Here is a 24,860-nt window from a genome sequence, read left to right as displayed (position 1 = left end):
CCAAAAATGGCTCCTAATTACACATTAAGAGTGTGAAAGGCTCCTGCCGCTCCGGCCTCAATCCTCTACCCATCCCGCAACCCCTCCCCAGCTGGGTTTCATGTGCTGGCACACCAGCACATTAACGCCGCTCCCAGGAGTGGCTAATTCCAGCCAACCCGTCGGCACAATCAGTGGCAGATGTCAGGAATCGAAGATGATGAATTATGAATATCCCGGAGATGTGGATAGGATACCAGCGTTGGGGTGGGGTGGGGGGATGATTCATTTTTTTTCTGGTCCATTTTGGGTTGCCAAATAAGCAGACAGATTCAGGAGGAACGTGTCGTGGTTGGAGTGATTGATTTCTATTCGTCATTATAAATGGGGTCTGACTGAAATTGGATGTTTTAGTGAAGTCGTCAAGGACTTTATGAGTTGGAGGGGCTGTCTGGCAGTATAGGGACTGTGTCTGACTGTGATAGTGGTAATGACTTCCTCTTCTCTCTCCCCTGGGTGGTCAACTCAAGGGCTCAGGCAGCTGGGAATGATGTCCCGGAGAGGGCAACATGAACCTCTCAGTGCACAGCATTTGCATGGCGACTTGATTACAGCTGAAAATGGAGGAGGTGTGGTGAGGGTCGGGCCGGGGATGGAAGCTGGTGACAGTAACAGCTGCAGAGAAGAGAAGAGGGCAGGAAATGGAGAGCAGTTGTTTTTGTTGCCATTGAGCCACATCCACAGAGGCATGATGGGGAGGTTTTGATGAAAAATAACCGATACCTCCGCACCAGCGTATAATAACCTTTAAACATACCCTTTTCATGTGAATGGAGGGGAAGCAGTGGACACTATCTGCTGTATCCGGGGACCTTGGGACACGCTGATGGAATCAGATTCTTTGTCAAAACAGATGTCAAACTGATGCTGTGGTCTATTACTGACCGACCAGTCGACCGATGAGCCGGCTGCCGATATGTGAACCTACACCTGGACATCTGTGGGGGGTCACAACGGCAGTGAGGGCCGAGCCTGGGGCTGGCTGCCAGGCTAGACTTCACCTTGCCACTTCCAATGAGCCCACAGTACATTTCCTCTGCCTTCCTGCCATTCATCACCACGCCATGACAGGCAAATTCATCTGAGCAGGAAAGAGAGGCTAATCCTCTATATCTGAGACAGTGATAGACTTGCTGCTCCACAGGACCAATGAAATTAGGCTAAAACTGCTGTGGGGGTTCACAGGAAATTGGCCTTGCCAATCATTCCAGCAACTCAGTGTTGTACCAAAAGCCTCAAATTTAATGTCAATTTAGCCTGCATCTGTTCACTTTCACTGCCCTATTTTCATAATGCAAATGTATCCATATCTGACTTTGATTGCCCTTTCACTAAAAAGTTGCTGCTTTAATGTGATGTGGAGATTAATGTAGAAATATTTTTGGAATCCATAAATTGGGACATCAGCAGTAAACAGTAGCCTTATGTCCATACTAGAGGATCAAGTATATATTTTTTTAGATCTCTCCAACACTCTGTATGGCTGTGTCGATGAAATTTCAACCCATTTTCCTGATGAGTGCCTCAGTTCTGACGCCTACACAGCTTCTCATAATCGCAGCGGTCAGCATTTAAGTGGGCCCTCCACCAGCAACTCAGCAATATTGAAAAGTGAAAATCTATTCATCAACATGTTTTTCCGTTAACTACATCTGAATGCAGAGTGGAATCCCCAATAGGGTTGAGTCATTACTTTCAGTAAAATAACTCCATTAAATAAGAGCGAACACAAAGCCGTCCCCCACACGCAGCCTCTACTTTCCCCCCGAGCTGCAGTCCCTCCTGCTGTCTCCCAGAGCTCCGGGTTTAGAAACACTAATACTGTCTGCCAGTTCAGTTCTACATAGATTTGTGAGGAGACCAGGGGTGATCATTCCCCCCCCTCCCCAACCCTTTTTTCCTCCCCTCAGGTGACACTCTGAAATATATTTTGTGTGCCCTTTCACTTCAGACGAGCTCAGTGTGGAGGAAGCCCAGAGGAGACTAATGAGAGAGCGTAGGGGTATGGCTCCGTCTGCTTCCATGCCTCATTTTTCTTGATTTCAGTCGCTCCAGTGTCGGCATGGGCTCCTGCTGGTCAGGTGATGGCGGTGCCAGCTGGTGCATCCAGCTCGGACGGACAGCGATTCATTTCCCCCAGCTGGTGATTTATGGCACGGCAAAGCAGAGAGAAGCTGGTGTGCATGGCACCAGGCCGCCTGAGTTAGTGCACTGTCCGGCCCCGTCATGCTTTACCACACAGCGGGCTGGACTGCCTAATTTACGCTGGCAGACAGTCACATATATCACACCCCGTCTGGCCAATGAAGATTGGTGGTGTTTGAAAGGGTCTGTACACACAGTCGATTTTACCCACATGTTACTCCCTGCCCAGCATTGCACCAAGGAATATTGTTTTTCTTTTCCTCTCCTCCTTTGTCTATTTGATCTTTCATGCTTCATTTCGGCACCTCTTTTTGTTCTCTCTCATCTCTATCTTTCTCCATCGCCCCCTCTCTCAGTGTGTGGACGTAATGTGAAGTGACTGTGTTGGAGGGAGGCCCTCTCTCACTGGACCGGCTCCTGAGGACTGTGCCCTTCTGTTCAGGAAAACTGGGGGAGGTCACAGTAGGTAGCTCCCTCGAGCCATGGCGTATTAATGCCTGGGCTGACCTCGGTGATAAGAGGGACGCTTCGGGCGCATGTTTGATTCATGAGTCCATCCTTAGTGGGCCCTGGGGGGCTTTTTCCACTGCTGTCCTTTTACTGGCAGGGTGGAGGTTTGCTGCAGGGGAGATCAGTCCTGTCTGTCACAGAGAGGTTGGGGTGTGATAAAGGCACAGGGCTGGGAGTGGGCCAGAGCACACAGATCAGCCCCTGTGTATCGGACACAAGCAATGACTTAATGGTGGGCGGTGATGCGACAGCCAAGTGTTGAGGGATATTAAAACGGATATCGGTGATGGGGCCTGACATCATGGGCACCCCACCTGCCTGGAGGAGGGTTCGTGAAGGAGTGGGGTGGGAAAGTGAGTTGAAGGGCACTTGGCAGTTCTACTTCTTTTTTTTGTTCCTGATTATACATTTTCTGCCATTTAAAAAATATTGGACGTGTCTGAGGGCTGGCAGAAAGGAGTGAGATGGCTCAGATGGGGTGTAAGGGTTTGTGGGAGTAAGCCGACACAGTTTCAGTTCCAGCACATATCTCCAAATGACATCCTCTGGAGTTTGGTTAGGGATTACTCCTGTCTAATCCTGACAAATGCTGCAGAGTGAGACACATCTCTTACAACAGAGCAACTACTGTACACAGCCTGTGATGACCATGGTGATCGGTTTAAATAAGAGCAGGGTACAGGGCGTACTCTCATGCGCTCACAGCAAAAATAGCTGCATGTGCACTGATGACAATTCTTTATTAACAACATGAGAATGGCAATAAACAAGTTTTTCTTTTTACAAATTTAGAGAATATTTTGCTCACTAAATGGTCAGTGAATCTGAGTTTTCAGGACATGGTAGAATGCCTCCGTAAGAAATGGTTTTCGAAAAGCCCAGATCTGGGTAATTACAGTGCACACACACACAGAGAGGGAGGCACATCCTTTGACAACAGTATCTTGCCAGACACTTCAGAGCTCCTAATGCCAGCTGTTTGAATGTGGCTATGTAATACATAATCCTGATTTGTGTTTCTTTCAGTCACCAAAAGATCTGTACATGCCTCAAAGAAACTTGTCAAGGCTTTTCAGCGCACATTGCCTTCTCACAATCAAGTCGATGCTTGTCAACGCTAGTGCTATCAAAATAGTCACAGTAGGGAGGGGCAATCCATTTTTCACATATCCCATTGCTGTCACCTCCTTGTGCCCGTCACTAATCTTTAAAAGCTATTTACAGTTTTAATATAGATCTCGAATCCCATTTCGCTTTCTCGCTTCCACTTGTGCACACACACACACACACACACACACACACACACACACACACACACACACACACACACACACCCCATTTCATTGTTCTTCTTTTGTGGTTTGATGGAGAGCTGGGTTTGGTGGGTAGAGCGAGCCTTCTCATTCCTCCACGCGTTCCCATGGTCATGCTTTTTGTTTTAGCTAAGCTGGTGCCCCCGGATTAAAGTGAAAATAATCCTTCTTTCATTGTTGTTTTTGTTTTGAAAAACCTGCTGAAAAGCGATCTGTTGATTTGTCGCTCATCTTTCACAGATTAAGTTTAAATTGAACGGTGAAAGGGGAATTTGCTGGTAATGTCTGTTTGCGTTTGTGCGTGCTAAAGCAGAGGTAACGTTGACTTTGTTTCTTCTGGGGATTTTGTTTTGAACACGGTTGAGTGAAGCAGCTCAACAACCTTTTTTCAATTTTACAAAGTGTAGTGTACACATTAGAAGTGTAGTGTGGAGCACATTCACTGTGAAATGTACTGTATGTTTAATTCATCCATTCTCTGATTCATATCCATTTGACTTATTGTCTGGCTCTGCAGCCAAGCTACCCATTTGTGTCAGATGGCAGACTAATGGTGATATTAATGAAGTCATTGCTTTAGTCAGAAAATCAATAGTCACTCAAAACAGTCAATGCAGGCGAGTTGGCTTGAATGGTGACCTAGTTCCCATGTAATGACAGCTCCTAACCCATTCTTTATTGTGTGATGCTCACAGCATCTGCTACCATACCATCATATATGTGCAAATAAACACTGTAGAATACAATGTACTGCATCACAGAGTATATAAGGAGAAAAGTGGGGCAGCTGTAATTTCTTTGTATGTGGCAATCAACACTGCGAAGCAAAAATGAATTTTCTGAAGCTTCACATGACAAGTAATACAAATATCATTCCACATCATTAGCTGTGAACAAATGGCACCAGGACACATCAACCCAGTATTCTTCTGGTCACAGAAGGCAAGGGGACAAGTGGGGCCGGGAGGTTAACCTGGATTTAGCATTAAACAGTGTGCCTGTTATTGTTGGTTCTGTAAAAGACCAGGCAGCGTTAAAGTTGGAGTCGGGCCACGCAGAGGTCAGCAGGCCTCAGTGAGTCAGCTGAGCAATGAGGAGAAGGTGTGAGGGGCCTCTGTACCAGCTCTGGTTCCTGCTTACAGAAGCAGCCCTGCGCCTCACTGACATCAGTCAAAACTCACACTGTTATTACTGTGTTCTGTTGTGTGCTCTGAGATGAATAGGCTTTGCATTCAGTCCAACAAAGAGCCTTGGCATGCATACAGGAGCAGGAAGTGGGAATTCTAATACTGCTTTATCATTGGCGGTAAAAGAAGACAATACGAGCTGTCCCCTCTGAACTGGTTTAGCGAACACTCAAATCCCTATCTTCTGTAGAGAGACAATCGCTGCAAGTATTTCATAGAGAAGGCTTTTTTTTTTTTTTCAAAACTGGATTTCAATGGCATGAGTGCGTCCTGGTTTCAGCGCTGCAAGCTTCAGTGACAATCAGTCACTACTGCTGTAGTCTTAAGTTATCCCTGGAGTTACCATACAACAGTCACACGAGACAATTATTTCTGTACACTGGTGTAATAATTACTCTGCTTATGATATGTTGTGCAAACTGGTTCTCTTTCCACATATGCATCATTTTAATAAAAGCAGAAAAGAGTAAAAAATGTATTTTGTCACAACGTCTAAAGAGCTTGTCTGTCACCAACCTCCAGTGTCAATACTCAACATTAACTGAATGTAACTGTGGCAGTCGCAGTTATACCAATAAGCACCATTCTCTCAACAGGTATTCCCTCTTTTGGTGCTTTGATCACAACAATGGCCGATGCTCTCTGTAACGTCTAGCCACAATCTGGTGTTCAGTTAGATTGAGATCTGCTCACTGCAAAGGTCATAGCAATATGATTCACATTATTTTCATACTTGTCAAACCATTCAGTGACCAATCAAGATTTGTATGGAAGAATTTGCAATTGTTGCACTTATTTAATGTTTTTTGGCTTAATTTCCCTAGTTTAAGCTAAAGTGGACTATTTTATAACATTATAACATTTAAGTGATAATATGCTTTAATAAATGTATCATCACAACAATCCCAGGCTTGAAAAGTATCAGTTTCAGTTGTTGAGCTGATAGTTGAAGGAGGTTGGGTGGATATTGATATTATTATTGACATGAAACAATCTATCATGCGTTTATATAAACTGTTTACGTTCTAGTCCCCCGACCTTGGTTTCTTACTTTAAATAGGCAAAGAAACACATATTAAAGCATTTCTCTCTATACTGTTATTAGTCTATACTGGGTGAAATACAGTAAACCTTCTTGCTGAAATTGCACTGCAACAATGCAGAGGTTAAAATGTGAAGAGCTTGATAATAATGATTGTTTGTGCACAAAGGGCAATAATCTGTGTCTGTTGGGCTAATGGAAGAACAGCGACGCGAGTCAGCGTCTCCTCTGTGGGCTGCATAGCAGATGCAGCTAAAATGCTGTTACCAGAGACAGCCTGGTCCTCGGGCTAAGCTCAAATACCCGAATGCCAACCCCCCTCCCTCCCCACCCCCTCAACCCCTTTAGCAAAACTTCCACATTTTAATCCAATAGTGTGCATAGAGCTTGGGGAAATGATATTTAGGAGACAATGAGTGCCCTGCAGAGAAAAAGAACGGAGGGGGGATTAGAGTGTGTCTCTGAAGTGGCTTTGACTCCCCTACTGATGGAGAGTAATTAAAGCAACCTACTGTGTTGTCGATGTAGCTAAAGGGGGATAATAATGAAACATCACAGCTCATAGAGCTCTGGCCTACAGCACCTTACTTTGGCCTGAAGCCCTGATTAGTGGCACACTCACTATGTAGGTTGTTCCTAGACTCTAAACTTAATACTCACACACAGCAACACACTGCTGCTTTCAAATGTTAGGTGATCACAGGCTCCGTTTGATGTGTGTCTAATCAAATTTACATTTTTACAAGTACAGTACACACTACCTGGCCCCTCCAAACTGGACTCATCCTCATTGCCTGACTCCTCTTATCTTCCTTTAAGATAATCTGCCAATCCCCAAATTGCATCTTGAAACATGTCAGTGGGCTCAACAAAGTGTATCTTTCATACAGCATGGCATACAATGGATGACTGCCTTACGTATAGTGTCCAGACTCTAAGGCTGTGGTGTCAAACAAACACCTGTGCTCTCCTGTCTCCTCTCTGTAGGTTACTGAGGGTCACATCAGCTGTGAGTCTTTTGAAATTTTTACCGAAAGCTATAGAAGCTATCTGACACCTGGCTGCTGAAGTGTGTTATGAGTGTATTATTGTGATAGTAATGCTTGTTTTTATGTCAGGATATTGAGGCAATTTGGGCGTCTGTGCTTGTCTTGTTGGTCTTGTCACAGTATTTATACATGTAAAGTATGTCTGTACTTTGCTCCTAAAATAATCTTAAATTATAATAATACGATATAATGTAATACCTTCCTATAGATCAATAGTATATAGTCAACACACACTTGTGGTACTGGATGTATCATACAGAGCAAAATCATATTTGAACTATGCATTTGCCTCAAGATGAAAGCTAATATTCACAATCACAGGGTTGTCCCTAATTAACTTGTCTAATCTTTGACATTTGTATCATTGAATCACAATAATCTGATCCTTCTACAACTTGAGGCTGACAGAAAAGCGTTTCAATATCTGAGGAGGAGGCCGCTTTCCCACAGTTGTTTCCTAAATGCATCTACTGCTCATGTATGAATGACTCAGCCAGACCTTTCTTGTAAAAGTGCAGTTTAGATTTTCACTTGGTTAAAGAGTGGAAAGTGTATCACAGGTGAGAGGCAATGGCAAGTTTCACCGAGTCAATTTCTGTCAAGATCAACAGTTGCCATCTCATCATGAGTGGTTTGGTTTCGAGGCATTTCAGAGTGTATTAAAGCAGAGATCACAGCTACAGACATAAACAGCTGGGATAATGCTCACTCTGCCCAAACGCATGTGGATAATGGATCATTTTCATTCCAATTCCCATGCGTTTGTATAAGTTAGGGGGTATAGAGCAAGGGTGGAGGAGTCAGCAGATGTTAAATTAAGCATGGAGTGAATACATAATGAGCTATTAAGGCAAGAAAACATGTCCTAAATATGGTGGTATTTTGCACACAGATCCCAAACGGTCAAAAGACTCCATCTCAAAGTCTCACCCCCTGCGGTGGGCCCAGCGGGGGAGAGGATATGGGGAGGATGGATTTTTTGAGGAGGGCAATTCTGACACTTTTTGAATTTTAGATTTCAGCATTTAGGTCAAGCTTTACCTCGGGTCTTGAAACCATCTGCTCCTGGGATGCAGGCCAAGGCCACAGGGCAAGCTTGTGGTAGCAAGCAGGAAGCCGGCGCCATCTCAGGCCCTATAGAGCTCCGCATATCCCTGTGATGTGCCCTCTCCCTACCCTGTGTTTCAGGTGTTTTCTCGTTTTAGCTGCATCCTCCAGGGAGCCAGCTTTAAAATGGATGATTGCCTGCGACCGTCGCATTAAAAGCATTAATCCCGCTCTTATCAAGCAGCGAATGATGAATTAGGAGCGTCAGCTCTGGGCTCACCTTTGTTGTCATTTGAACAGAATCAAAGCTTTAAATCACAGGGCTGCACCTGGTAATAGGAGGGGGGATGGCGTTCTAATACTGTGTGTGACAGAGCCGCATTGCTTCCAGCTGATTTAATAAGTCCAGAAGGAGGGGTTGGCGCAGGGCTAAATGAAAATTTGAGCAAGGTTTTAAAATATATGATTGCAGGATGAAATGGCAGTTGCCCTCATTTCTCTTTGTTTTTCGTTGCTTAACCTTGCTGTGCAATTCAAGGCAGCTGAATTTGGGCTGTCATTCAGTCATTCTCGTGCCAGTTTTTGGGAAGGTTTGTATTAATGCAGCGCTGTATCTGCTACTTGCTTTCCCTTTCCCTGCTGGGGCCAATGGGAATTCAAGTCCTCTTTGAAAGATCAGACCGACTTGCTGATGTTTTTGACAAGTTTCCACTGGGGAAAGCCGTGTTATAATCAAGGTTGATTTGTTTAGAGGTAGAGCATGTGTCAGTAGAGGAGCAGAGAACATGCTCTACCAGGAGTAGGACATCCACTCCCAGTAGTGAGGAGCTGCTGCAGCACTTTTTGTAACTCACAACACTAGCTGGGTTGTGCTGCTTTTATAACACGACTGATCCGATACAAAATGTGGTGTGAATTTTACTGACTGCATTTGAACATGACAAAAAAAATCAACCCTCGCTTTTTACGTGTACATGTTTGCATATTTTAATGAAATTAAACTGTTTATGAGCAACATTTAAGCAGCTAACCACTCTTATTTATGGACTGCTGCCGTGTATTTATCATAAAAACAAGCGTGTAATTTAGCAGTTGCTTTAATGTGAAAAGACAATTCAACTCTATTATTAAAATTATTCTTCCACTTTCATTTCTGTAAATTCCCACATCAAAGCAGCTCATTTCAATTTGTTAATTAAACCTCGAATAATTGAACCTAACTTCAAAATGCAGCAAATGAGAGTACGTTTCATTGAAATATGGATCTTACTTCAGTAGCCTAGTTTTCTATAACATCTGAGGCAGCTAAAGGTGATTTTTCACTTTCTAAATTATATTACTATTCCCCTTTCCCCATCTTCTGAACTATTCCTATTTTCTTCTTTTCTCTGACTGTCATTTCTTTTCTGAGCACCCACAAGGTCTGCAAAGCACTCAGCTAGCTCAATCCATACCCTTCAAGTAGCATGGAGACCACTCTCCTTTAAGTCTGTAAATGCTGTAGAGAAATATGTGAAAAGACAGTCATGTTGCAGTGAATATTAATGGCTCTTTGAGTGCTTGCTCACTGGTAAACAGAAGAATTGAGTTGACATGTAGCCAAAGACATAATTTAAATCTGGGGAGGTCACAGGAAACATTAGCAAATTATCTACCCAATGCCTTCCAAGATCTCCCGGCAGATAATGGAAAAGCCAATCTATTTGGCTGATCGGTATCTTATCGGTATAGGCTGAGAAAAGCTCACAGTAATTTCACTTGATATGATAGAAGATTTTCCTTCACTTTGAGATTAGGTTTGCCTCAGGGGTCTGTGCTATAATTGTAAGCTCCTAACAAGGTGAAACATTGGTGGAATCCACAACTATATTTTTCATCAAACATACATACTGATCTCACTGTGGAGTCAACTGCACTGTGTGGGATGAGTATGTGGGAGTAAACATGCATGACCTGTGGTTGCTAGTTTTCAAAAACGTGGGGTGATTATGTTTCATGTAATGCATTATAACATGCCATATAACAAGCTTTCTAATTATGTGTACCTAGTTAATTATATTTTGTAATTGAGTGTTTGTGTTATTTCTCTGTAAAAGTTAGAGCCAACTGACAGACTGTTATTGCCATCACCACAGAGCATGGCTGAAAAAATAAAATCCAAAACAGATGGGAAGGCAGATAGATGGATGGATAAGAAGAGGGATGAATCATTCATTTAATCATGATGTTATCCAAGGTGCGGCCAAAATATCATACCACTCAGTCTAAATTATGTTTTTTCTGCCATTATGGCGTCATTTATGGTGCTAAATGTTTGCACTTGACGTCGGTAAAGTGGTTGTCTGTGACCTTAAAGATGTGGAAATGAGCCATCAGTGAACTTGACGCCATCTGTTGCACATCTGCAGACTGTAGGTCTGTCTACTTCAGGAGGAGAGAGGGAGACAGAGAGACAGACAGAGGGGAGTCTTACCTTAATCTTCTGTCTATCCAGTCGGATTCACTCAGACTGGTTTCTGCCCCTTATTGCTCTGCCCTCTGAGGTTCTGTTTTAGTTAGACCAAGCTGAGCTACCTTCAGAAACGGTGGTCCATCTTGACGGGAATGAGTTCTGACAGCTGTGGCTATAAAGTGGAAACAGATCCGAGGCTTTTTGTCTGGCCTCTGGAATTCCACAGCTCTCTGGAGCCAAATCAGCTGTCCTTTACACCTATTGATCCAAGACCATTGATTCCTCCGCCGAATTAATTTGCTTTCTGGTGTCTGATTAGTAATGATTTACAGAGCCCTTTGTTCTCCAAGCAAAACCTGAAAACAATCCTTCTGATAAATTATCTATTTTTCTTTCTGTGCCCTTTCATGTATGAACCTTCAAAATGCATAGGTTATGATCCCACCCACCAAAGAGGAGCATGTTCTGGCTTCTGGTGATCAGTGGGGATTGGAGGAGCTTGTTTTCGCCGTAAATCTAGCAGCAGAGGTCATCAACTCAAGAGACACTCATGGAAAAACGGGCTGACAGGTTTCTGCTGCTAGATCTCTAAACTACTGCACTGCTTTAAAAACGTTGGTTGAGTGATTATTTACTATTTAAATGAATGCATATAAAAGCAGTATTCCTTGATGAAAGCAATTGGTAATATTAACTGTGTACCACTCGGGTACATTGCTACCAGATACTCTCTTTCTAGGTGTTCCTGTCTGATAAACTAGAACGCTGCATTTTAATGAAAGACGGTGTCAAGGAGTTGCCAAAGCTTCAGTAGAATTTCTGCAGATTTATACGAAAAATAAATGGCCTGAATACTCGTGGCTTTCCACTTCAGCTCCTGTTTTGTCCACCAACTCCTGTAAATACAAAAGCACTTCAACAAGAGCCAACTCGCATCAACAATAAGGAGTAGTGAACCAAAAAAATTAAAGAAGGGTATTGATCCTCAGTGGGATCAGCAGTACAGCAACTTCTTCATTCAATGTTTTGTTTGATGGAAATGTTGTTATTTATACATCAGTCCCAATACATTATACAATAATATTATCATGTATATTATCATAGGAACATAAAGAATATACCTATATATATGGTGTATATATACATATTTAAGTAAAGGGGTAAAAGTGCCTGCCCTCCCTGCCACACTCTCCACTAACCTCCTCCCACCATGCAGTGCAGAAAGAACTCTGAGGTCACAGCTGCAGCGTGCGGGGGATGTCCGGGCACGCCGGGTGGAAAACCGGGCTTGAGGGAAGAGGTTTTGTTGAAGGGAAGATTTAAAGATTCTCTCCTGCTGTCAGGATGGAGGGCAGGAAGTGAAACTTGTACCAAAGCATCACAGCTGGAGGCCGCCCTCTGCCCTCCCCGGCCGTGACCCACTGACTCCTGCTGCAGCTTTCTGTGGTGTTTACAGCCCAGTGATAAAACATGAGAACGACTTGCATGGGCAACAACGTATCCATGTGAAAACTAGAAGACATGTTATGATGCTTCTATGGTAACCACGTTAGCATAATGACTGACAATACAGGAAGATCTTTCTAGAGTAAGAGGTCACATATTGTCAGAGTTTAGTAGAATCCATTAAAGAAATGCAGTGAGATGATAAGAAATCAGTCAAACATCTGTGAATGCATTATTGACCTGCAGTCAGGAGCTGTTTGGCCTAGCATGAAGCCTGGAAAGACTGGATATATGGGCAGTATGGTGATGTGACATGTGGTGCTTGATTTAGGGGCCTTACATACCATCTACAAGGGGGCTGCCGTTGCTTTTTCTGCTGTGATCTCAGAATTAACGACGAATTGGCTTCCTCGAGTGTCACCATGTTTGTTGTTCACATTGATGCTTTTTACTCTAAAGGGAGTTAGGCTAGCTGTTTCCCTCTGCACTCTGTCTTATTAATGCTTACTTAGTATCAAGCTAAAGGAATAGTTTAACATTTTGTGAATAAAACAAATAATTGATCACTTGCTTAGAGGAAGATGAAGTGATTAATACCCCTGTCATGACAGTATGTTAAATCAGCGGACACCTTATTTAGCTGCTCTGTGCTCGACCATGTTCACAAGTATCTAACTGTCAATCTGTTGTTTGTTGCGAAAGCAAAAATGGCATGTTTTCCAAAATAAAGTGCTATTTCTGTAACAAGACACTTAGCATGTTCCATTTTTGGGAGAAGCATAATGAAATCCTGATTTATTATTAACAACAAACAGAAATATTGGGAGTTTAAAAGAAGACAGAATAAAGGTACACTTTGTTTAAAGAGATCAATATACATAGTTCAATAGCAGTTGACTGTCAGCTTAGCAAAGCTATCCCTACATATTAACACCAGCTTAACCGCTCACTCAATATAGTCTGATTATATTGGGTTGAGTATTCACACTTGATCAAAATCATGCTGAGAAACGTTGTCTTTAATATCTTGATAGTACAAAATAAGTTAGAATTGTATTAATATTCAATGTGATGCAATGATATCACCAACACAGTTTGTAAATCAGAGCTGATCGTGCTGGAAAGTGTGACTTCACCCTCAGGTCTGAGCCAAAGTCCACCCACTGCATAGTTTTTAAATATGCAAAGAAAGTGGGCAAGGGACTGGAGAATGAAACCAAGCCAACTTCCATATGACAAAAGCCTGAACGCATCATGGACAAATATGACAGCCAGAGCTGGGAGACTATTTTGCCGCGAGGAGAGTGGGCGCTAACTTCAGAGATGGACGATGCCGGCTGTAGCGACTCAAATTCCGCGAGAGCAAAACCCAGCAGCTCCGTCTGCTCTCCTCCTGGCTGCTGTCTCTTAGCGCCAAGGAGCAGGGACCAAGCGCTGCCGCCAGCCCGCTGTCATGTTTTGTAACGTTAGCATGAAAACATGGTGGACTTAGCATGCTAACATTAGCCAACCATTGAGCCATTTTCAACCCTGAAATGCCAATTTTGTATAAATTTGACAGAAATGTAAATATCAACATCAGCATTGGTGTGTTTTATCAAAGTACAGCCATATCATTTAGTTTATAGCTTACAAAACATGTTCAAGTGTGCAGTTTCTCTTCAACTACCAGTATGTAAGAGTCACATTTCCATATGGGGCTCTGCTGATGTGAAATAAAGGAAAGTCACGTAACCAATGGTGTGTAAATGTGAATGTTTGCCTCGAGTCATTTGACTGCCAACAGACATGAAGACTCGGGGGAAATGAGGTGTGACACACGGGCCCACACACGCCAGGTTGTGGCAGTTGTTGCTTTGATGATCCTGCGAGCTTATGGGTCTCCAGGTGAAACGCAACTCCTTGTCCCAGACGTTGACTGTAAATATCCTACTGTTGTCTACACCACACAAGTAGGGGTTTGACTTTCCCTTCCCCTTATGTGTTATTCACAGTCTTCCTGAGAACTTTCCTAATTTGTTGTATTATAAAGCATCAGTGCAGTAGATTATTATCCTTTGTTTTGTGTGGTCTGTGTGGAACAATGGGAGGAGATCGTCTCTGATTATTTGATAATTGATTATGATATTTGAGCTTCGAGCAGCGGACCAGTAGATTACACTGTTGGGCAACCGGCTTCACAATAACCCCACACCTGGCCTGATGGTGAGATAGAAACAAAAGGAGCCTTGATCAGCTCGAGATACCACAGCTTAAAATCATCTGAAGCACAACATTTGGGGAAAACAAACTTCTTAGAGATGAGAGCAGTCTGTGTTCATGAGTAACGAAAAATCAAAGGCCACCTGTGCCTTTTTGTATGAAAGATCATGTGTAGTGACATTGGTAATAAAACCAATTTGTTTTCAATCAGATAGAACATCTTGTGCCAAGATTCCTCTGTGTTTTCAGAAACAGGCCTTGATTATTGTTCTGCCCTTGCCTTCAAAGTAAGCTTCAATAACACTGCCTCGCACGCAGGTGTCAGAAGTACAATACAATCCGAATACACACTGTCACATTTTCTTTTTCTGTCAAATTATTACTCTCTGTCTTTGCAGTTTGTTTGCCATCAAAAAACATCAAGCAGGGCCCGCATGTTGTTTTCAGGCTTCTGTTTGTTTTTGTATATGAGACTGTGTGCGTGCATGCATTTTATGTGCACAGTGGGTGTGCACTCAAACACAAGCTGATGATGGCTTGTGACGGCACGATTGATTTCTGTCAAAAATAAAGCAAGGCGAGGCCACGCCGAGACAGCAGGTGGAGATTTTGGTTAATGGCAGAGAGGCCGTGCCAGACTCCACTGAGACACCTGGAGTGAGTATAGTGCTCTTAAGGTCAGGCTGTGTGTGTGTGTGTGTGTGTGTGTGTGTGTGTGTGTGTGTGTGTGTGTGTGTGTGTGTGTGTGTGTGTGTGTGTGTGTGTGTGTGTGTGTGTGTGTGTGTGTGTGTGTGTGTGTGTGTGTGTGTGTGTCAAACAACAAAGAGCTAGGCCTTAGCATAATGTTTTATACAGGATGTGTTTCTTTGGATCATATTCATTGAATAAAAGATAAGTGATGGTTAACTAAAACTCCACTCCCTCATCAGCAAACAGTTGAGGAACCATAACTAGTGCATGGGGCTGTAGAAAGATAGATACCAAGTGTCTTTTTCCACCCCTTCCAAAACTAAAACTAAAGGCCTGTAAGTAAGTTTAATTAATGGTTTACAGTGTGTTTCTCTGCTCTAATGTAAGCGACTAACATTAGCATGTCTAGCCAACAAACTTACTGCGTACATTTGCAACCAGGCGTTATTTCCAAGGCTAAGAGACAAAACAAAACAAATCTCCCTCACGATGGCATATCCAAAGTGTAATATTTCTCCACTTTGTGACGGCCGGTACAGTATAGCGTAACGTTGGCGGCTCTGTCCTGCTTCCTATTTGGGATGTTTATGGTTTTCACACCAAACAAATACAATGCAAAGACGCAAATAGAGGCAAATGACACAACATTTTCCGTCATTTGTGTATTTGTGCAAATTGAAATAATCCAACTCAAGCGAGACATTTGCATGATGTTGTGCCAAAAGCCTATCAGCGTTGAGATTCTCCTGCTGTCGTCACTCTTGTCCCGATGTCGTTGAATCAGAAATAGGACAAATATATTGTCGTGTCTGTGGACACCTAGAGCTCTACAGTATCTCATATTCATGCAGAGATGGGACAAAACTGTGTGTATAAGTGTATAAACGATAAATTGCCTCTCGTATAAACAATTTCTTTGTTGCTGTACTTATGCCTAGATGACGTTATTTAGTGTCTATGAAGCAGCTACAATGTTGGCAAACTCCATTCAGAAAATAAGCATTTTAAAAGTTGATAAAAAAAAGCATGAATTCAGACTTCATACAATTCAGACTTTATACAAATCTGCATCACTATATAGTTATTTCCGCATCCTTTTCATCTGTTTGTTGAAACTAGATCTGTTTATTTTGGGCTCATACAGCAGTAGTGGACTAGCCAACATGTGGCTTGCTAGTTACAGTTCCGAATTAAATAAATTAGTTCCTAATTTATGTTGTCTTTATGTTTTATGTTGTTGTTTTTTTTAAACTTTTAAACATTTTTTTGCACTTTATTATTATTTCTATTGCACAATTCACTATATGTTGGACAGAAGAGAAACATACTTTCGATCTTCTGCATGTTTGCACATTGCACAAAATTGATAATAAAACTGACTTTGACTTTGACTTTTGACTTTGACAGTGAATACAGCTCGGTGAAATGTACGGAGCGACTAACAGAAGGGGAACATTTTACTTTCTGTTAACACACCATCAGTAAACCATCGATCATCTCTAATGCCGTATTTCTACTGCATGGTACGTCTCTACTCAAGTTCTCTCTCTCCTTTTTGGTTTTTAATTAGCCAAAGTTGGATAGTACATGGTCATTTTTGGTACCAGCTCAGTCAGGGTTTCATACTAGAAGGTGGAGTCAAAACACTGCAGACCACTGATTGGTCAGAGAGAATCTTCACGAGCACGACACAGGACTTCCTGCAAAAAGCTGCCATTTACAAATATTCAATACATTTAAATATAGCGCAATTTATTTTAGGCAAACCAGTTTTTAACAAAATGGTCGACCGCAAAACTACGCCTTGCACTACGTACACTACGCTGTACAATTGACAGTTTCTCTGTTTGGTTGCCGCGCGGATTCAGCAAGTGTTGCGTTGAAGATGATGTCATGGCAGTTTCGCACAAATTTGAGAAAAGGTCCTGGTACCAAAAACGAGCTGAATCGAACCATGCATGAGCCGTTTGTCCTGTCTGGGTGCTATGAAACGTCTTCCTCCCTCCACCCACACTTTGCCCCTCTGCTGTGATGGTTGGGGCCGGATGTCCTCTCACCTCTCCTCCCCGGAGGGCCTTCTCCCTTATTCAGTTCCCCCTTATCTGCCACATCAAAGGATCTCATTACGAGCTGTGACACCAGCCCCGCCCTGAGCCAACCTGTTCCTACCATCACATTTAAATAGCTTCACATTGTATTCATAATAGGTAATGTCATGCACTGCGGTCTGATGTCTCGCAGATTTCACTTCCCTTTCCTTTCATTTCTACTTCTCTTTCCCTATTTCAACCCCACATGCCCGACAGACGCTCCTCTATAAAATTCTCTTTTATTTATAGCTTGTTTGCTTTTTATAATGCAGCTGTGTACACCAAAGTCGCTCATCTTGTTTGATGTGCACATCTCTCATCTGTGATTACAAAGTGAATTTAAAAAAAACGAAGAGGCTGTTAAATGAAACGACTGGAGTGAAGCCTCCTTAGTGAAGATTATTCTGCACGCATTTATTTCATTTGCTTTCTCTCCATCGACAGCACAGTCTGAGGTCCTTTCTGAAGACCTCCAGCACTCTCTCCAGTTGACAGAGTGACCTGATTTGTCAATCCCACCTGGAAACGTTAGCATCCCAGACCGGTTCCCTACCTGCTCAGCTCCGGAGTCCCAGAGCTGCAGCCAAGACCGTGATTAACAGGAGTGGGGTCCCACTCTTGTCGCTTGCCGCTCTCATTTACCCACTTAATTTATTTACTAAACAGAGCAGTGCTATTGGCTTGGCAATCGCTCTTGTTCTCACTAACGCTCTCCACACCGGCACAGCTCTTAAAGAACAGAGCAGAGCTTTCCTCGCGTGTCGTAAATAATCTCTGTGGCAGACTTTACTGGGGCCACTGAGCACAGCCAGAGATGAATCTGATTATAATAGCGGATGGGGAGCTTTCGTGAGCTGCATTTATCATGACCAATGGGAAGACAATAGAATCTGGCAGAACTGATGGATCTTTAACTTTGTCTCCTCTTTGTGCTCACTACTTTGACAGATATCACTCATTCCCCATCTACAGACAGCCAATTAAATCAGTAGACGGTAGATGCTCTCCCTCGACTGACCCAGCTACAGTTTGCAGGTATGATGCTGTGTGAGTCGCGTATTGGTGGGGGAGAGGGCACATGCAGAGTTTAGGCAGAGAAAGCACAACTGCAAGGACAACTTCTCCATCTCTTTCAGACATTTATCTGACACTTGAGAGTAATAGATGAAGGTTGCGGCATTTTTGGAAGGGGATGCCAGAGTTTTATTTCACAGGATGTTTTGTTTTTCCCGTAGAGGATTTATTTTGGCAGGGCTGTTACTCAGAAGCGTTGCTCTTTCCTCCCTCCTCTCTTCCTCTCTATCTATCTCTGTCATCTCTTCATCTCCATCCTTTATTTCTCTCTGAGGCGCTGTCTCTTTCTTACAGCCTCCCCTCCGTTTGATAAACTTTTGAGATTTTGTATAACAAAGCACACAAGAAACAGCAGCCACAAGAAAAAAAGGACAATCACACTGTCAAGGTGCTTTGAAGAGCAGAGCACTGCAGCAGCAGATTAATGTCCTCATAAAGCGAAGGAGCTGATTTTGATGGAGGACTTTATAGATTTTGTAGGTGGACCACCTCCTTTGGGTGATATTTCTTTTCTCTTTTGTTCTACATACTTGAGGTAAAAAAGAAAGAAAGGGTGGAGCGAGCACAGGGGTTGATGGTGACAGTGACAATAACCAGATCAGCTACACACTCTGTCATGTATATGAGAATGTCCGCCTCGTGGGAAAATGGCGTACTGTTTCAATGATTATTACCTCTCAGGAACAATAGACAGTTGCCGTTAGCCTCGTCCTTATAACACACACACTCACAGTTTTCAGACAGCTGAACACTTCTACTGATAATGCACCATTAAGAGGCAATTGTCCAAGAATGATTGCCCCCTTACAAACAATGATCAGTAGTTACTATGGAAATATCCATAAAGAACACAGCAGCGGCTATTGACGTGGGCAGGTAATGAAATGATAATACCTCGCAGATGGAACGGTTGTCAAGGAGTCATTGACCTTGATTTCTCCCAGATTTATTTTCTGTTCCTTCTGCTCATGGTTGATAAGAGCAAACAGGAAACGTGCGGCATCAAAAGATCTGTCGGATCAACACTTTTGTCTCACCACACATGGAAGATGTAATGCAAAAGTAAAATATTTCAGACTTTTGCCCGGGCCACGCAAGGCGTATTTCTGTTTGATGATAACGAACTAAGGTGAGGGTCTACCCTCTCCTGGTGGAGTGATAACTCAGATGGTGTTTGCTTTATTTAAAATCAAAAGCAAACAGCAGCCCTTCCAGAACATTGACTACATTTGATTGCATATTTGTCTCGAGGGCAAACTGAGCCTCTGTGGAATACAAAAGTCCTATGATATATATCATCCCTTCTTTTTTTGAGACCTTTTGATGAAATTCAATTTGATGGCCCAAACGGCAGAAAAAGGAGGGGCTTGATGGAGGAGAGTTGAGTCTGAGCCACGCAAGCCAGGGGAAGGAGATCTCCCTCTGGGCCTGGCAGCCCAATCCAGTTTATTGATTTTCTGTCCTCTCCTTCAACATCTGGAACGCACCATACCCAATAGATTATGACAAACGTGCCCGCCAGAGACCACCGATCCTCTAATTGATCTTGATAGAGTACAGTTGAGGATCAAAGGTTGGGAAAATCCGGTGACAAAGCAGGTTTCTCTACTCCTCCCAAAGACGCGCCTTCAAAGTCCATAAAACAGACAGGGGTCTCAGTGAAAAAAAAGATGCGTCTTCCGTCCAACCGTCTCTCCTCTCTTGTCTTCTCCATGGCAGTGGACAGCTAGACTTTCACCGCACCGCTGAGCACAATGGAGTCAGTGCTTTACAATAACAACCTCCTGCCAAAAGCACAAAAAAACAAGGCAGGAGAAAAGCTCAGTGCTCTATTTTGATGAAAGTAACAAGCACAGCTTGTTGTAAATAGGCTTTCTGAAGCCTGAGGCAGCTTTTCTCCCCAGGGGATGTGCTTTCTGCATCTCTCCCAGGGTTGCTGTCGCCAAAAGGTTCTCTCTGGAAGGGAAAAAGGAGGCACAAACAAGAAGTTGCCTCAACTCTTCTGGCAAGAGGAATTCATCCCTCAGTAGGGTACACTAGCTGGGATTTACCATCTATTCAGATTAGGGAAAAAGATGTTTGGGCTACAGTACACGATGTGTGTAGACATTTTTGTGAGCTGCATTGTTAGGATTACAGTCCAGGTGCACACAGAGACACATTGTTAGCTGAGTGTGTTGAGTTGTTGAGCTATTGAGGAAAGATGTAGCTCCCTGTCTGTCTGGGAGCTCTTCCTCCCTGATCCCTGATAACTCGGATGTGTGCTTATTCAAATGGCTTTTGCTCCGGGCACCCTCTTGCAAATCAGGTGCTATCCGCAGTGCCATTGTCACACAAATTAGAAACGGATGTTTTGGGCAGAGCAGAGGTGCAGGGTCTGTGGACAAAGTTACTTTCTTTGACTAGTCTCTCTCCACACCTCCACAGGAAGCTCAAGTTTCTCTCACCTCTTCCTCCCTTAAAAAGGACGTAAAAGATGATTGTCTCTAACCTGCCACCCACATTTGAGAGAGTATTTTTTTTTCTTTTAATAAATCTCCTCAAACCTCTCTCTTCAGTTACCTTCCTCCACAATGCCTATAAGCCCCTCTGATCCTTTCCAATAATAATGGCATTGCCAGCCAATCTCTCTGAAAATGGGTTCAGCGCATACCTAATCCCATTTAATTACTTAGACACACAGGGCTCAGGACACACTCCTCAGGCGGCGGCCCCCCCTCTGTAAGCATGCCCTGTTTGCACCCCATCCACCGCTTCTCATGAATTATGGATCCCTGGCTGCAAGGCGAGGGGTGATCATTCCGCCTGCTCTGTCATAAGGCTCAGAGAGAGCCTTAGCTCGGTGTAAATATGGTGCCTGTCTGGGGTTGAGGTGCCCTATTGTGCGTGGTATTAAAAGCGCTCCACTCTCCCTCTCAGCCCCTCCACCGCTGCAGTGCTCACGGCAGGGGGGCAGGGGTAATCGTACAGGCCTTCCAGCACTCTGCTCAGCCGCCGGGCGCACGCTGACCGGCATTATGGCTGACGGTCATCGTACCTGAGAGGAGGGGAGAAATGAAAAGGAGATGGAAGCTGAAAACTGGAAAAATGGGCTGAATCAGCCCGGTTTTGCTGTTGATTTGTCAGCACAAATGCCGGTTCACACATTGAGAAAACATCAACTCTTTCAGTGTGATCGAATGTCATAGTCCGCCCGACCCTGTGCTCTGGGTGATGTAACGGTGATATGACTCGAACAGACATTCCCTGAATGATAAGGGTTTTTGAATGCCAGGCAGTGGCTGTTTGCTGTTTCAACGGGGATATCTGTATGCTATCTGAACACTCTGAGTTGCTGCCACAGCGCTAGCAGCTGAGTACAGCAGAGGAGCACACTGGATAAATCATGTTGTCCACTCCTCATGTGCACTGGTTGACAGGATCAGACCTCTCTGTTTCCAGCTGCTATCAGATGCGTCTACTGCACACACTTCTGGGCATGATATACCATTCTCTCGTGACACTTACTGGTTGGAAACATGACGGCATTGTTTATTGAGAAGAAATGTCTACAAGAGCCTTCATCAAGGTTGCATACATTCACAGAAACGGCTAAATAAAGCACAAAGTGGCCACCTAAGGACATTATAATTGGCAATGTCACAGTTCTCCCCTTGCCCTAGGAAAAGAAAAGAAAGATGATGTCTGTGTCAGCTCTGAGATGGTTCGATGCTGTCTGTCAGGCCCTGAGCACATTTCCCTGAGCTTGATACAGACAGGGCTTGTCTCGCTGCCCTCAGCAGCAGACAGACGTCTCATCTTTATCTCTCCAGATTTCTACCTAATCTGTTTCTCTCCCCTTGGCCTCTCTTCATGAAACTGTCATAAATCATTTTTGGATTCTGGCCCCGTTTGCACAGACGGTTTCATAAAGGGAGAGGAATGGGCATCAGATATCCAGACTAAATAGCGATCAAATTACACGGGATATGAAATGCTGTAGTTTGGAATCCATTATACTACTCAATAAGAGTCTTCTCACTGTAATATGTCAGCTCTGGCCCTAAAGGGACAAAAGCACAGATGGTACTGTATGTGTGCAATATGCATATGACTGAACAGTCTAATAACTATGGTTGACAGCTAAGTGAACAACATACATGCTGAGTGCACACAACTTACAAGCCTGCCTCGTTATTAATCTTATGTGCATTCAAAGTTGTCTGGCTTCAATGCATTATATGTTGTATATTATATAAAAAGAGCTTAAAACACAATGTGTTTTAGTGTTGAAACACTAAACATTAGTTTGCAGTTGTTTTCAAACCGCTCACACCAGGTGCTCTTATCCCCAGATGAGGGTCCCTCGTATGCTTCATTACTGGTTACATTGATTCTGTAGGTTAATTACAATGTTTGTTTTTTTCATTTGTTTTTTCATTTTCAGGTTCACATGAAAACAACAAATTACATTTGATAACTAACTAGAGTGATGATCACACTAAATGGACTGGACCTATCTGCCTCCATCTGATCTGAAAAAAAATTAAAAAAGGCTCTTCATTTTGACAAGTACCATTGAAAAATTCAGTCTCCATGGTAACGACAGACTCATTACATTTACGCCACTAATTGCTAACTAGCTCCACAATTGCTCGTAATTACTTTGGGGACACAGTTAACCCCTTGGTTGGTATGCAGAGCGAGGCTACTTCTGCCAGCGTCGGACAAAGGCCAGAAAGGAAAGATGGAGCACTGGAAACTCCACCCAGAAAATCCAATAACCCCCCCACCCCTCCCCTAAAGTCCCCCGAAAAACATGCACACTCCGTCCTCATCATGCAAGCATTCCTAAATCTCCCAGCACAATATTAATTAATGGGGATGGTTGCCATGGTGATTGATCACCATATTCTTTGTCAGCACTATTTAGTCAAATGGGCCCTAATGTTTGTTTGTTAATGGGCCAGTAAACAATACTGCTGGAAGTCTTTTATTACCTCCTCAGCAGCTCTGCTAGCACCTGGGCCATTCAACCGCATACATCACAGCCCGCATCAAGCGACAGAGAAGAAATCTCCTCGCTCTGATGAATTGCAATTCTTTTGGCTGTCATGGTTAGTGAAATGGGAGACTAACATGATGATATTGTAACGTGTCTAACTACACTGGAGCCATTAGAGCCTGCAAACCCCCCCCCCTGCAACGTAATGATGAGAGAACAGTGAGTACGGGACTGTTTTATACGTCATGTCTGTATTTACTTTGTCCATCTCGGATGGTATCAGTGTCGACATTAAAACGAGTCCCACAAATATCTATGTGATGATGAAAACTCACAGGGCCACCAATTTGAAAAACTGCTTTTAGGTTATTGTGTGTGTGTGTGTGTGTGTGTGTGTGTGTGTGTGTGTGTGTGCGTGTGCGCACGTTCACATGTTGGTGTTAGAGTATGTTTTAGTGTGTGTGTATGAGTCAGGGCACTGAACAAACCCAAACCCCTTTGAAGAGTGAAAGGCTCAAAGGATGGAGAGGCAATCCGAGAACTTCACAGGCGCAGAGGGGAAATTGCCTTGAACCTTGAGGTGTATGAAAGTGCAATTTGTGTCCCATCTGTTCTGCTTCCCTTCCATTAGGAGGAAGGGTGCTCTAAGGCCACCGAGGAGAAAATGCCCCTGTGAGGGTCTCTGGGTACACAGAGGCTCTCATAGATTTAATTTGCTAGACTAGTCATTCCCCTTTTCTTCTCTGTGATGTTAGAGCTTTGAATGTTATTACATTGGTCCTCTTTGTAATTTTTTTATTTTTATGAAAGAACAATGCGTTTTGATTTTGGGAAATTCAAAATGTACCTGACAAAAGTAGCGTTTTGATTCATATGTCTGTGTGAGCCAGTAAGCGATTTGGAGTGTAATATCTCCGCACCATATTGACCATCTTTCCAGAAGAGATGAGGACATTGGAGAGGAGAGAATGAAAATGAGAGCAAGACAACCCTGCAGCTCTTTAGCGACAGGAGTCTCTTCACCCTCACGAAATCCTGTCTCTGTCATACCTCTCTGCAGAGTGGCTGGATCGGCTTCCTTAACTTTTTGCCCTTTCTTCAGAAGGATTTGCGTGACAGAAGCCAGGAGAGGAGTTTGTTGCCCGGGCAACGGATTGCCTCCTTTTTGCACTTGGAGCAGAGGTGTTACAAGAAGAGTTGGAAACCGTGGCATCAGAGATTACATGAGAAGAATACATGTTTGTCTGGCCCTGTCTCTTAAAAATTACGTTCCCATACAATGAAAAAGCATTGTAAATTAGGGGCGACGTATCACAAGTAAGTTTCAATACGGAAGGCAACGTAGGAGGTCAGGGTGGTGAGGAGTCTGATCACATGGTGGTGGAGGAGTCTGATCACATGGTGGTGAGGAGTCAGATCACAGGGTGGTGGAGGAGTCAGACCACAGGGTGGTGGAGGAGTCAGATCACAGGGTGGTGGAGGAGTCTGATCACATGGTGGTGGAGGAGTCTGATCACAGGGTGGTGAGGAGTCTGATCACATGGTGGTGGAGGAGTCTGATCACATGGTGGTGGAGGAGTCTGATCGCAT

This window comes from Taurulus bubalis (genome assembly GCF_910589615.1).
Source record: "Taurulus bubalis genome assembly, chromosome: 8".
Classification (NCBI taxonomy): Eukaryota; Metazoa; Chordata; class Actinopteri; order Perciformes; family Cottidae; genus Taurulus; species Taurulus bubalis.
The sequence above is the reverse complement of the archived record's forward strand: the minus strand, read 5'-3'. Positions refer to the sequence as shown.